The following is a 15,851-nucleotide window of genomic DNA, read 5'->3' on the forward strand; positions in this document are numbered from 1 at the left end:
CGATTCTTCTGCCTCGCATACACTGAAATTATACCCTATGTCTCTAATCATTCAGCTTTAAAGGCCTTAAAAGACATTTTGCAGGAAGAATCACAAGTCAATGGCAGAAACTCAGGGATCTATCTTGCTTATTCAGTCAGAGTTTAGAAGATTGAACTGGAGAGGAGAGTGAAGAATCATAGAAGGGACCCGAGGGTCATCTAGTCCAATCCCAAAATGCTGTGATCACATACCCCAGGCCTTCCAAAGCTGAAGCTTATTATTCCTCCCACCAAATGGTCTTTATTATTATTATTATTACTTGCCCTTCAGCCATAGATGTCAGGGATGGGGCTGGTGGAAGTTGGAGTCCCAACAATCTCTGCTGGACACCAGGCTCCCCATCCCTGGCCTATAGGATAACCAGCATCATAATCCTAGTTAAGTATTTCGTACCATACCTTGTATTGGTCATTGGGTCCCAGCTTGTTCCAAGGCTCTGGGATGCTCTTTTTGTCCCAGCCAGGTAGAGAAATGTGACAAGAGGCAGACAGCAAGGAGCACATCTGTGTAAGAAGAAGAAAAGCATACCAAACAGATAATAAATACTGTGAGTATGGCAGCCTCTCAAATGGAGAAAAATGTGAATTCACTGGCACAGGTGATGGGACAATTTATGGAAGCCTTGACAAAAAATGGAAGCCTTGACACTGGTTTATCAAGGATTAAATGTTTTCATAGAGCAGAAGAATTTCCTCCTGTATCTGATAGCAGCTGCTCAGCCATGATCCTCCCAGAATTTGAAAAAGAAGAAGCCCCCACCAAAGAAGATAAAGAAGGTTGGTAAAGCAAATTTAGTGGACTATACAGAATTGATTAATTGATTAGAAACCCAACAAAATAAGAGGACAATAATTTGAAAAATGTGAAATATTTATTGCATATTTCCATAGCACTGTGTACACTATTATACATTAGCAGGATTTTGAAAAACACTTGTAATATGATGAATAATGTATAAAATTGGAAATTATTGTGAATTGAAGATATTATGGACGTGCATGAACAAATGTAAAACAAAAGAACCAAGAAGGGGAGTAGAGGGAAGTCAAGGAATTTTAGAAATCTCATCTTTGCGAGTTGTTATGGATTGCATATGTAGTTGATCTAAGTATTATGGTATGGTTATTTTTATGTGGTATTTTTTGTTATATCACATAAAACACTATTTTTAAAAAAGGAATGCAATTTCTCATGTATCAACTGTTCTCCTGGAGACAAATATACTGCTATCTTGGGAAACGTTCATCAAGCAAGGCATTTGCCTTGTGCAAAAATAACTTGTACTCATATGCAAGATAATTGACCACTTTGTTTCTAGTGAAATAAAATTTCTTATTAAAAGAAAGGAATAACTTTGATGTTTGTTTGATGTTATCTCTTTAACCAGAAAGTATTCAGTGCAGCCAGTATGGTTAAAATAAGATGGGGGGAAATGGTGTGTGGGTGTTTATCTATCTATCTTTAAATGAGAAGTGTACATTTCACATTTTGTTGTTTTTATTTTGCCATATTGATGAGTGTGCGTATGAGGGAGAGAATGCATTCAGAAAACTTTGGGCTATACCAGCAGACATATTGATGATTCTTTGGACATATTAGACAAAATTTCCACACAATGCTCTGAAGTCCCCCAGAGGGACTTCAAGGTCTGCGGCAGGCAATGCTGGATGGCAGAGATCGGTCGTCTCGAGTGACCCAATTGCTGTGAGGAGAAGGAAAGGTGGCGAAGGCAACACACCTACGAAACCCTCCCTGAAGGTTTTAGTTTGGGTTCTGGAGGGTCCAGGAGTGTTGGTGAACCCTCTCACGAAGTTCTCAGAGCTCTGGAGGGAGATGAAGGGGTCCAGGATTGAACACAGACACACGCTGAGAACGAGACCACACAGCAAAAAGCTTTGAGATCCGTCATCAAAGCGGTGACCTCTGTAAAATAAAAGGATCAGGAACCAATTCGAAAGGTTAAAAGGATACAATTTTTTGATTATGAGATAATTTGAGCCAAACCAGGGAGGAAAAAAGGAGCCCCCCTCCCCGGATGTGGGTACAGAACTGCATGAAATAAAATCTTCTGGGGAAACAAAAGAATAAAGAATAAATATCTACCCGCTAATGTGTTTGAACACAAGAATACCAGTAAATGAACTGAGTTAAGACTGTACAAAATTTGATGCTCCCCCCCCCCCATTTTATTTTTGAAAGTATCTTCTGGGAAGTCCACCAAACTGCAATTGGAAAAGTTATTTTGAGCAGTGGGAAAATGAAAAGACGACCTGGATTTTATTATTTATAGAACTGAGGTTTATGAATATCTTTTCCCCCCTTTCCCTTTGCTTTCCATTTCCATGTGATTCAAGAGACAGGTATCACAAGTATAGATTTTAGAACTTTAATATTGGGAAGTGCCAGGATTAGAACTGTTTGGGGGGGGGGGCTGACACTATCTAAAGCAAGCTGATAACATCACAGCAGTTGAAAACATAACAACAGATATTAAATAATTATCTCATAAAACATTAGAATTGGAGAAAACAGTGCAAGAATTAAAGCTCAAAACCTCAAATTTAGAAAAATCTTCTAAGAAAGTACACATTGAGGTAAGGGAAGCAAAGAGAGAGCAAGAAAGGATGAAAGAAGATATGGAAGCGGTAGGTACTTCATAAACAGACACTGGATGCAATGGCCATTTTAGAATTAAATCCAAAAGAACTGGTTCTTTGATTGAGCAGCATTCCAGAAGATTTGACAGTAGAATTGAGTGAAACAACAATAATAAAAGAACCTACTAATTTGATTGAATTGGGAGAAGATGAGGTCAGTACAGGTGTGGACAAATATTTTGAGTAAAAGCAAAGTATGCAAAAGCAAAAAACAAAAGAGCTGCCAGGTGACGGTATGGTAACTTTTAATTCAAAAAGAGTTAAAGACAGAGGAATAAAAATGCATTATCAGAAAAATCTTCAGATTGATGGTCACCTTTGGAAGCCATAGCAGTGAAAAGGAAAAATATGATGGAAAATTGGGCAACTTACAGAAATTTCTTGAGAGAAGAAGGTGGAGAATTTAAATTAAAAGAATGTAAGGATTTATCAGAGATGTTGACAACATGGTTACAATATCATCATCTGAATGAAGTATTTAAAAAGGATATAAAGCGGGGGTTTGGGGAACAAACATCACAACTAGAAAGTGACCTGTAATGTTAAAGTGATATCTAAAATATATAAGATGTTATTGGAATGAGAGACAAAGAATGAACATGTGAAATCTTTAGTGATACACTGGGCAATAGATATTGGTCATAATATCAGTGGTGGAGCTTCATGCTCCAGCACCGGGGGGCAGAGAGCAGGCTGGGGTGGGGCTGACGCATGTCCCAGGGGTGAGGCGCACCGCCCTTAGGGGTGTGGCGCACATCCTGGGGGCATGGTGTACTACCCGTAGGGGCATGGCACCCAGTGTGTGTGTGGGGGGAGCTGTGATGGCACCCCACCAGGATCACGCTCCCCCCGCACGCCTTTTCCTCCACCAGTGCATAATATAGAAATGGATGCATGGGAACATTTATGGAATGTGGATATAAAATTTACAGCATGTTATAGTTTAAGGGAAAACTATATGGAAATGTTATATAGATGGTACATAACACCTAGTAGATGGGCTAAAATATATAAATCCAAATTCAATATGTGCTGGAAATGTAAAGAGAAAGAAGGTACCTTTTTTCATAGGACTTATAATGAGGTTAAAGTTTACTGGGAAATGATATATTATGAACTGAAAAATATGTTTAAGGTCATATTTATTTTAAAAACCAGAAGCTTTTCTTTTGGGAATTATGAGATCAGAACCACCTAAACAGTATAGAAATGTATTTATGTATGCAACCACAGCTACAAGAATGTTATTTGCCCAAAAATAGAAAGAAGAAGAGGTCCCAAGGAGAGAAAAATGGATACAGAAGTTAATGGGCTACGCAGAAATGGTGAAACCTACTGGGAGAATAAGAAATCAAGATAACAATTTTTAAAGAAAGGAATGGAAATGATTTATTGAGTATTTACAAACAAACTGTAAACAGATTAAGACATTGACAGGAATAATGTAAAAACCTGCAGTTTCAATATACATATAGGATACATACGGGAATAGATATATAGAGGTAATTTGGAGTATGCAGGAAGATAAAAATAAATGTAAAGAACCACATAAAGAGAGGGAAGAGAGTTAGAGGTTTAAATCTTAAAATTATGATTGAATAATTGTGATATATATATATATATATATATAGGGCACAAGATGTTGGTCATAATATAATGTTTGCTGACTGGGAACGGTTATGGACCACTGGAATAAAGTTTATGGCATGTAATGCCTTAAGAGAAAATATAATGAAAATGATTTACAGATGGTACATGACACCAGTCAAGCTAGCAAAAATTTATCATATGCCTGATAATAAATGTTGGAAATGTAAAGAATCTGAAGGTACATTTTTTCACCTTTGGTGGACGTGCCCAAGGATTAAGTCCTTCTGGGAGATGATTTATAATGAATTGAAAAACATGTTTAAATACACGTTTAGAAAGAACCCAGAAGCCTTTCTCCTGGGTATGGTCAACCAACAGGTTCAGGTGAAGGACAGGACCTTTTTTATGTATGCCACAACAGCAGCAAGAATACTCATCGCACAGTATTGGAAGATGCAAGAACTACCCACACTGGAAGAATGGCAGATGAAGGTTATTGACTATATGGAACAAGCAGAAATGACTGGCAGAATCAGAGACCAGGGAGAAGAGACGGTGGAGGAAGATTGGAGGAAGTTTAAAGACTATTTACAGAAACATTATAAGATAAAGAACGTGTGAGGACATCAGATTGAATTTAAAAGAATATTAGCATAAAAATTTAATGAGTAAGAAAGACTAATGTTTTAAGACATAGGGAAATGCAACTATGTTAAGACATTAAGTTAATTTGAATCAAAGATATACCAAAGGGAAAGAATTTACTGTCAGATTATAAGATCTAGAATACAGAGTGGGAAGGTTTGGGGAAGTCGCAGACCCAGGCTAATGTCAAATAACGTAAAGACACAATGATTGCTTTTAACTTTTTTTCTTATTTTTGATTGTATATTGTTTTTTATAATGTTTGCATGTGTTGTTTTTATTTTTGTGTGTGTATTTGTTTGTTTGTATTGTTTGTTTATTGATTGTTAAAATAAAAAATATCATTATATATATATATATATATATATATATATATATATTTGCTTTCGTAGATTTTCACGGGTACAGGAATGCAGGTTTTGGTGTCCTCGGGTGTCTTCCCGTGTAAAAGTTGGGGTGTCTAGGCGACGTTTCGACGAGGTCTCACTCGTCATCTTCAGGCTGGTGCTTTCGGCTTCTTGTTACTGGAACAGAGCAGGATCTCAGTGTTTGAGTTCCTATAAATACTGTTGAGGAGGTGTGGTGTATAGCCTCCAATGTTCTGGGCAGAGAGGAGGTTCCCAGGCAAGTGTGCCTTTTCTTCTTTTGTTCCTTAATTACTTGAGGGATATCTTGAGTGATTTCTTGAGTGATTTCCTGAATCCCACTTAGGTGGGTCATTAGGTGTGGATTAGTTGCTAAAGCCTTCGTGTCTTGAACTCTTGAACTTTGTGAAGAGTTTTTCTGAGAAGATGGCTGTACTGCACTTGGTTGTGCTCTGGCTTGGCTTCGTGTATAGGGGCGAGCTGTGGTTTTGTGGCCTGTGCCAGCCAGATCTGTGTAGGGATTGCAGGGGGGTGCAGCATCCGGAGGTGCCACCCTGGTTTGGCTACTGGATGGTGTCTGTAATTTATCTGTGGAGAGGGTCTGGGTTTGGGTCTGGTGTGGTTGATTGGTGATGGCGTTCTGTGTGCCTCTGGATTTGGTGTCAGATTTTGTGGGGAGGGCTAATTTCCAGATGTCTGGCAAGCGGGATGTGTCGTCACGCTTGTTCATGTTGTGAGGGTGTTTCTCTATCTCGATGGCTTCCATGATTATTCTCTTGTGGTGATGTTCCATGTTAAAGAGCAATTTGGAATCTGCAAAATTAATTTCGTGTCCTGTTTCTTTCATGTGTTGGAAAAGAGAGGAAGTTTTTTCTTCTTTTTTGACGGCATTCTTGTGTTCTGCGATCCGTGCATTTATTCGTCTGTTTGTTTGTCCAATGTACGTGGCTGGGCAGACTTTGCAGGGTATTTCATAGACCCCTTGGTTTTCCAACTGAATTTTATCCTTGGGGTTTCTGAGGATATTGGCTATTTTTTGGTTGGTGCAAAAGGCTGTTTTGATATTGTGTTTATGGAGGATTTTGCTAATTTTATCTGTAGTGCCCTTGATATAAGGAAGGAGGGCTATGCCATTGTTTTCTTCTGTGTCTTGGTTTTTGGGGGGTGTTTCTTTTTGGATTAGCTTCGTAACCCTGTTTTGCTGGTATCCATTGGCAATTAACACATTTGAGAGATTCTGTAACTCAGTTGTCAAGTGGTCTTCGTCAGCCAGGCGTTTGGTTCTGGAGATGAGAGTCTTGGCTACGGAGTTTATTTGTGCAGGGTGGTGGTGTGATTGTGCATGTAAGTAGCGGTTGGTGTGTGTTTTTTTCCGGTAGATAGTGTGTCCTAGGGAGCCATCAGGTTTTTTGTAGATTAGGACGTCAAGGAAGGGAAGTTGGTTGTTGGCTTCTATTTCCATAGTGAATTGTATTTTGGGGTGTAGGCTGTTGAGATGTGTGAGGAAGCTATCCAGTTTTTCCTTCCCGTGTGGCCAAATTACAAAGGTGTCGTCAACATATCTGAGCCAAAGTTTGGGTTTGTGTTCTGACTTGTCTAAAGCATTGGTTTCAAAGTGTTCCATGTACAGGTTAGCGATGACCGGTGAGAGGGGTGATCCCATAGGTGCTCCTTCTATCTGTTTGTATCTTTGTCCATTGTGGATGAAGTACGTGTTGGTTAGGCAGTGGTTGGTCAGGTCCAAGATGTATTCGGGGGGATTGTATTTGTTTTGAATGGCTGTCAAGGCTTCATTAATGGGCACTTGTGTGAAGAGAGATACAACATCGAAGCTCACAAGTAGGTCATTGGGTTGTAGGTTTTGCTTCTTTATTGTTTCTATGAACTGGAAGGAGTTTGGAACGTGTGAAGAGATGGATTCTGCATAGGGCTGAAGTTGCTTGGCGAGAAATTTAGCGAGATTTTGTAGAGGTGAGCCTATGGAGCTGACTATTGGTCTGAGTGGTGTTCCTTCTTTGTGTATCTTGGGGAGGCCGTAGAGTTTGGGGCATCTGGATGATTTTTCTCTGGGGATGATTCTTAGCTGGATTTCTTCACTGATAGGAGAGGCTTTTATTTTGGATTTGGTGGTTTTTTCCAGATAGGTGGTGGGATCTGTTTTTATAGGTTGGTAGGTAGGGTCTTGGAGTAGATTTGATAGTTTTGCTTGGTAGTCCGATGTGTTCATCACAACAGTGGCATTACCTTTGTCTGCTGGGAGAATGATTATGTTGTTGTCTTTCCTCAGGTTGGTGAGTGCTTTCTGTTCTTCTTTGTGTAAATTGCTTCTGGGTGGTTTGCTGGAGCAGAGGATGTTGGTGACTTCAAGTCTGATTTTATTGGCTTCATCTGGATTGATTTTGGTTAGGCTAGCTTCGACTCCGCATATGATGTTTTCCGTGGGGATGCGTCTCGGGGCGACTGCAAAGTTGAAACCTTTGGAGAGTACTTTGGTTTCAGTTGAGGTGAGGATCCTGTCTGATATGTTATGTACTGTTTGTTTCATGGGTTGTTGTGGAGGGTGGCTGGGCTTCTGGCGTTTCTCTAGTTTGTGGAGTTTGTTGGTGTGTGTGTCTGTCTTGTGTGAGGTCTCCGTTTCAGCTCTCCAGACGGCTAGTTGTTTGCATTTGTCCCAGAGTGCAGGGTGGATTTTGTTACAGAGTTTGAGGTGAAGAGTGAGTAGATCTTTGTTGGTTTGGTTTAGTAGGTATTCCTCTCTTTTCCAACACATGAAAGAAACAGGACACGAAATTAATTTTGCAGATTCCAAATTGCTCTTTAACATGGAACATCACCACAAGAGAATAATCATGGAAGCCATCGAGATAGAGAAACACCCTCACAACATGAACAAGCGTGACGACACATCCCGCTTGCCAGACATCTGGAAATTAGCCCTCCCCACAAAATCTGACACCAAATCCAGAGGCACACAGAACGCCATCACCAATCAACCACACCAGACCCAAACCCAGACCCTCTCCACAGATAAATTACAGACACCATCCAGTAGCCAAACCAGGGTGGCACCTCCGGATGCTGCACCCCCCTGCAATCCCTACACAGATCTGGCTGGCACAGGCCACAAAACCACAGCTCGCCCCTATACACGAAGCCAAGCCAGAGCACAACCAAGTGCAGTACAGCCATCTTCTCAGAAAAACTCTTCACAAAGTTCAAGAGTTCAAGACACGAAGGCTTTAGCAACTAATCCACACCTAATGACCCACCTAAGTGGGATTCAGGAAATCACTCAAGAAATCACTCAAGATATCCCTCAAGTAATTAAGGAACAAAAGAAGAAAAGGCACACTTGCCTGGGAACCTCCTCTCTGCCCAGAACATTGGAGGCTATACACCACACCTCCTCAACAGTATTTATAGGAACTCAAACACTGAGATCCTGCTCTGTTCCAGTAACAAGAAGCCGAAAGCACCAGCCTGAAGATGACGAGTGAGACCTCGTCGAAACGTCGCCTAGACACCCCAACTTTTACACGGGAAGACACCCGAGGACACCAAAACCTGCATATATATATATATATATATATATTCCATTTATATATATTCCAACAATTATTATATATTATTATATATAAATGAGAATTGCCCCAGAGGAGAGTACTTATTTAAAGTCAATCCTGGAAATGTACATTCCCTGAGTGACAAAATTATGGCTTTCCATAATGATGGGAGGTGTGAACTCCCAGTCTTGCTGCTGGCTTCAAAATAGGATCAGACAAATTCATGGGTGATAGGGCTATCAATGGCTACTAGCCTTTATGAGTAGCAATCTGCCCCCACAGATGGGGGCAGTATTGCTTCTGAATACCACCTGCTGGATACCGCACCACAGCAGGGGAACCTGCCCTTGTGCTCTGGTCATGCTTGTGGGTATCGTCTCTCGCAGTGGTCAGCCAGATGCCTGCAGGAACATGATCCTAGATGGACCACTGTGCTGTTCTTAAGAGCTGCATTCCAAATATGCATCCAGTCATGCAGCTTGTTGAGTGGCCTTGAGCAAGTCAGTATTTCAGTGTCTAAATTATTCTTAGAGGACTGTTGCTTATTTATCTATTATTATTATTATATCTCATATTTTCTCCAATAAACTTAAGATGGTGTGCATGGTTCTCCCTTTCCACATCTTACCTTCACAACCCCCTACGCAGTCGGTCTGGATGAGATCTGGTGACTGTTCCAAGGCCCGTCAGTAGGCTCTGTGGCTGAGTGCGACTTGAACCCTGTTTTCACAGGCCCTAGTCCAACACTCTAACCACTACACTACACCAGCTGCTTAAGCTAAGAAGGGTGAGAAATGTGCCAGACAAACAAAATGTAGAAGAACACTCACTTGCGTTCCTCAAGCCAATGATATTAACAGGGTACAGGCGAAGAAGGATGAAAGGTGGCAATGAAACTGAGCAAAGAGATTGGGTGTTCTTGACACATGTCCATTTCATTGCTTCCTTTTTGCTCAAGAATTAAGAGCTACCTCAATCTACTCAAGAGCCATTTTGCTTAAAGAACACATTTGCAGTAGCTGCTAATACCCCACCAGTCATAATGTAACTAGTCACAACCATTATCTGCTGTAGTAATCTCATTACTGACTGCAAGCCAAGCAGCTGATGTTGGCAGAAAACAGCTCTCCGAGTTGACTAAATGGGATTTAGCAAATTGAATTTACTCAGGTAATGTTGTGACTTAATTTTTTTCTTCAGCATTTTAAAACTCATCTGCTTGTTACATAAGAAGAAAACATACTGCGAATCTCAAAATGCCTCTCTTAATCTTCAAGCAACAAGGAATCATGGTGATGGAATGTGTATTTTGTACCTGTTATTGATTCTACCATATCTATCACATTAAAGTGAGGGTTTTTTTGTCTGAATACAGGATGGATTTCACTTACTTACATAGCTTACCTTTAAATTAGAAATGAAGCGTCTGTGGTGTGCTCTTTGAGGAATCCCATTAAGGAAGATATCACTCTCTGGCAACCATTTCTGATGTCCCCTGATTTTCCATGGTTCTAAAGCATGCAAGAGGTTCCATGGATTCAAATGCAAGCAGTCACCTTCCATAAATTGGAAGTACCAGTGGATTATGGGGTTAAGTGATGACACTTATGTGACCTCCTGGCAAGTGGTATCCTGCCAGTGTGTTTGCACAATGTTGACCTTCCAATCACCTTGATCCTTCTGCCATCCCACATAGTAAGCAGCAGTGACCCACCTGCTTGGAGATTAGTCAAGTGCCACTGCCCCACCATCCACTACTGGTTGGAAAAAAACAGGTTGGTGATGGGAGGTTGGTGGCAGAGCCAGTGTGCACACTGTCATGACTTCAGAGTCCTGTGGTGACTAGGACACAGAATTGGAGTCTACAGTTCTACCAGCTAAGCAGACAGATAAATCTAGTTCCTGCTCTAAGCCTGATGCTGGTGGTCAGGAAACTATTGGTCCTGAAACTGTCTGGCAAGCGGGCGCACAGCACCATGATTGGAGACAGAATCTTCATGGGCTTGAGGAACCAAGTGTCTCCTACATTACCTCAGCAGAGGTGCACGAAGTACACCCACTTAGAGGATACATAATTCAGAAGAATCTATTTTCAGGGCAGAGGGATGACTGTTTAGAAGACTCTACTTCTTCTCAAGGACGCATAACCTACGAAAAGCGGACTGGTGCCAGAGGCTTAAAAGGGCTTCACATCCTTGCTTTATCAAACAAAGCAAGTAGTCCCCCAAGGACTATTCTCAGTGTTGCAGCCATCTGCCTTGCTCTGTTGTGTTGTAGGCTCCTCCGTAACTCCAGAATAGGTACTCATCCCTACTACTCCCTCATATTTGTGGGATTCCCAGAGACATCTGTTGGCCAGTGTGAGAAAAAGATGTTGCATTAGATGAGCCATTGGTCTGCACCAGCAAGGCTCTTCTTACCTTCTAATGTGCAGGGAGTTAGAGCTAGAAAAGACTTTGGATGTAATCTAATTCAACTTTCTGCTCAGTGCAGTGAAACTGCTAAAATACAAGGTCTCACCATCTCCCAAGGCAGTCTGTTCCATTCTTAGCTTCTCTAATGTGTAGCTGAAATCTGCTTCCTTGCAATTTCTAATTCCTTGATTCTAATCCTGCCCTCTGGAGCAACAGAAAACAAATCTGCTCTATTGTCTACATCACAACCCTTCCTCCTTGGTGCTAACAACCAAAGAAAGCAGAAGAGGGTGCAAAACCCTGCAGCACTTGACAGTGAACACAGATTCAAATGTGCAAAAATCTTTCAATGCCATGTTTTATTTCCAAACTTTATCCTAACCTGATATTTAGTTACTGTTTCCCTCCCCCATCACCTCCTACAAATGAATATATGTCTTTCTTTCTGCAATGCTCCTCAGAAAACAAACAAAACAAACGAACAAAAAAGAATAGTCACTCCACTGATCATTTGTCATGGCCTTAATCCAGGGAAATAATTATACAAGTTCTCCTCATGCAAAATTTCCTTCTTGCTGTGGCCACCACCACTCCAAAAGATATGCCCCAGGGGGTTGTTGGAACCATCAGAGCAATTTGTGGGGGGAAACAGGGTGCATGTAGGAGGAGAGGGAGGAAAAACGTTGTTGAAGTCAGACCCATAAAAACAAAGAAAATGTTCTGAGATCTTGCAGCAGCAGTGAGCTGCTGCTCCCTCCCTACTCTAAACCCAAGAGGCCATGCAGATTGCAACGTTATAAGGCAACTTAGAATCCCAGAATCAGAGAGTTTGAAGGGACCACAAGGGTCATCGAAGCCCAATCCCCTGCAATGCAGGAATCCCAATAAAGCACTCGTGACAGATGGTTATCCAACCTCTGCTTAAAAACTCCCAATGAACCTCCAGAGTGAGTCCATTACATTGTTGAACAGCTCTTACTGTCAGATAGTTCTTCTGATGCTTAGTCAGAATCTCCTTACTCGTATCTTGAAACCATTGGTTTGAGTCCTATTCTCCAGAGCAGGAGAAAAACTTCAACACCTTTGGAAAAACCGAAGCAGTATATGTTATGAAATAATAAATAACCTTCATGGATGACCAGGACGTTGATACCAGAAAGCAGCAGCAGAGACAGGTAATGCAGAAAGGAAAATGTGGAGCGCGCACGGGGGGGGGGGACATTGCTTAATGGAGCATCATAAATCCTGATGTGGCTTCTGGGTGTCACAAAGGAACAATGTATTATGTAAGTACTCAGTACAGAAATTATGCAAAGCAAAGTGGTTATATTATTAACTATATTGATTTGTGTGGTATATCCCAGAGCTATTGATCTACTGATATTAAAATGCTTTCATTGCTGCTTTAGACATTTCTCTTTCCCGCACAACAGCTGAGCAGGAACTTATAAGATTTTCTCAAAGTTTCTTTTTTTCAAAAAAAAGGAGAGGAGGGTACTAACTGTAGAGAAGGCTTTCTTCCAGAAAATATTTTGCAGATAAAGGGAAGAACAAAAGATGATCTCCAAGGCTAAGTCATACTCAGATTGGACCCATTAGCATCTCTTGACTTCCTCTCATCATTTTTGTTGCATCTACTCCAAGTATGGCTTAGTTTGATATCATTTAGAACGTATAAGTTATATAAACATACTGAAAGTTATATAACTGAAGATAATTTAAACACATATAAGGTTACTAATTTTTTTTGGTGACAGTTTTGAGAGTTCAAAACAGCTAGGACCTTTTCTGTTTTTTCAAGGCAGGTTGACAGAATCCCAGAATCCCTAGAAACAGCTGAACTATAACTTCTATCAGCCCCAGCCGGCATGGCCAGTGGCCAGGGTTTATGGTAGTTGTAGCTCAGCAACATATGGAGGGCCAAAAGTTCCCCACACTTGCAACAAAGGGACGTTTGAGGAACTCAATCTTTGCAAATTCCAATCTGAATAGACCTGATCTGCACCTCTAAGAACTATGTGTAGTTTGGAACTTAGTTATCCACCAGATTTCACACTTTCACACTGTAGTTCACATTTTCAGAAAGGCATGCTTTTGGATAATGTGTGTTTTGAATTTTGTATATAAATGCATATTTTAAAATGAATTTTAATTTAATGTGCAAAGAGAGTGGAACAGGAAGCCTGGAAGCCTCAAGCAGATGGAATAAGGGCAATTACAGCAGAGGCCTGTAAATTTTGAAACTTACTCCCTGGGGAGGTATACAAATCTCCATCTTTGTTGGGATTCAGAAGATGATGCGTAATGTTTCTTTTTTGGCAAGCATGTGGTTGTTTGGGCTGCTGCTCTTTATTTTAATTATGTTATGATAGTTTCATTCTTATCAGTACTTAAATCTGGCTCCTAAGACAAATGAACAGAAGGAAGTTTGTTTTAGGAAACTCCTTATATTTCCCTCTTCCTTGCCACTTCCCCCCAAGCCACCCCCAAAAGTGTTTCTGGAGCATGAGGACTTTGAACAGTATGGTTTATGGCAGAGGCACTCAGGGCCATGCCAAGGGATTTTGCCCCTTGGGACAGAAAACAAGATGGCATCCCTTTCTCATTCAAAAAACCAGGCATTCTGAACAATGACTGAATCTTGGTTCAGCACTTGTAATGTGATTCTGTAACCTACTTTGCTTAAAACAGGAGGTCAGTTTACCATACCCATGTGACAACAGAGCAAAATAGCTGAGGGGCTTGAAAGGAACAGCTGGGGGGGTTCTGTTGTTGCTCCCCAGCATCTGCTACCTAAGGCAGACACCAGACTCTGTCTCATAGCAGAGCTGAACCTGGAGGCTCTGTCTGTAATATTTACAAAAGATGCTTCCACCCCATTTGTAGGAATTCCCCCTTCCACCAACAGCACTCCCCATTCCACCCTGCCTTTGGGAAAATCCATAAAGGGGCACTTTTTTTGTTGGAAGAAAGCTACAGGCAGTTTCAGGGGAGTGAAGGAGACAGGGAACTTACCTTCTGTGAACTCTTTCCATTTATTTATCCAAGTCAATTCTCTCTTCACTAATTCGCCACTGTTTAGGGCAGGGGTGGTCAACCTTTTTATACCTACCGCCCACTAATGCATCTTTCTTGATGGCAAAATTTCCTTACCGCCCACCCGTGCTCGATGGAAGGAGGATTCAGCTTGTGCCATAGAACCCCCTACCGCTCACCTAGAATCCTGAAACGCCCACTAGTGGGCAGTAGGGACCAGGTTGACAACCCTTGATTTAGAGCCTTCAAATAACAGTTTATAAATATGTAAATTAATAAATAATCTGTAGCAGGTGGCTGAATATGCCTGCTTACCTGATCACTCATCAGTAGCATCGTTATGATCTACCAGGAAAAAGAGGAGGAAGCTAGTGGTGTTGTAGTTGATGTGGTGCAAACACAGCAGTAGGAGTGAAGGATTTATTTACTTTTTTGAAGGGAAGTGCTGATTTGGCTCCACGAGTGCATTTTCACCATGCTGACCTTGCCCCCGTCTTGCCCCTCTGCCTCTTCCTTCCCGGCTACAACAATGCTGGTTATGGGATATCAGCTAAGTGCCCTTCCAACTACTACTGTAACCATTGGCCATTTCTTGGTAAGGGAATATTTCACACATCTACAGGTGACGCACTTGTTTGTATTTTCCAGTTAGCCCCATATTGTTAATTAACTCATTTCTCGGTTTCCTCAAGAGGCCCTCAAGAAGAACCATATCAGACCTCCTACACTGTAAGTGACGTTAGAAGGGTTATGACAAGGACTTAGTGAAGTGTCTATGTTGTTGGAATCTGGCTGTGAAACAAACCTCCATTTCACCTTATGCTCCTTCCTATCTCTGCAGAGTACCGAAAGTTTTCTGTTGTTTTTTCATAAAACAATCTTGAGATTTAGCTAAAAAATATTTGAGTTGTCAATAGAGCTGTAATGAGCCACCTGAAGCTGCAATAGAGAAACTGCTTACTTTACTAGTCAGGCTTGTAACTGCCAGCAAAATGTTCTTTCCTCTATATTTATGTAGGGCATCCAGATGCCACTTTGCTAAATCATAGCCATATATTCTCTTGAGAGGTTTTAAAGCGTGTTTGCAGCTAAATGGTAAAGCCCATGGTAAAATCAGGATTCAGAGTTGGTTATTGACTCTTCATAAGTTTGCCATGCATTTCTGGTGTCTTCCTGCCCTGCAATTTTACATTAGGTGACCACCTAAAGTTGTGTACAAAATAATAAAGCCCTAATCAACATTATAAGAATACAGTCATATGTATGAATACTTGGAAGTATCAGTGGTTTAATGATGCTTAAAAGGTACCCCTGCCCATACGGGCCAGTCTTGACAGACTCTAGGGTTGTGCGCCCATCTCACTCAAGAGGCGGGGGGCCAGCGCTGTCCGGAGACACTTCTGGGTCACGTGGCCAGCGTGACATCGCTGCTCTGGCGAGCCAGAGCCGCACACGGAAACGCCGTTTACCTTCCCGCTAGTAAGCGGTCCCTATTTATCTACTTGCACCCGAGAGTGCTTTCGAACTGCTAGGTTGGCA

This window comes from Podarcis tiliguerta, assembly GCF_965153285.1.
Source record: "Podarcis tiliguerta genome assembly, chromosome: Z".
NCBI lineage: Eukaryota > Metazoa > Chordata > Lepidosauria > Squamata > Lacertidae > Podarcis > Podarcis tiliguerta.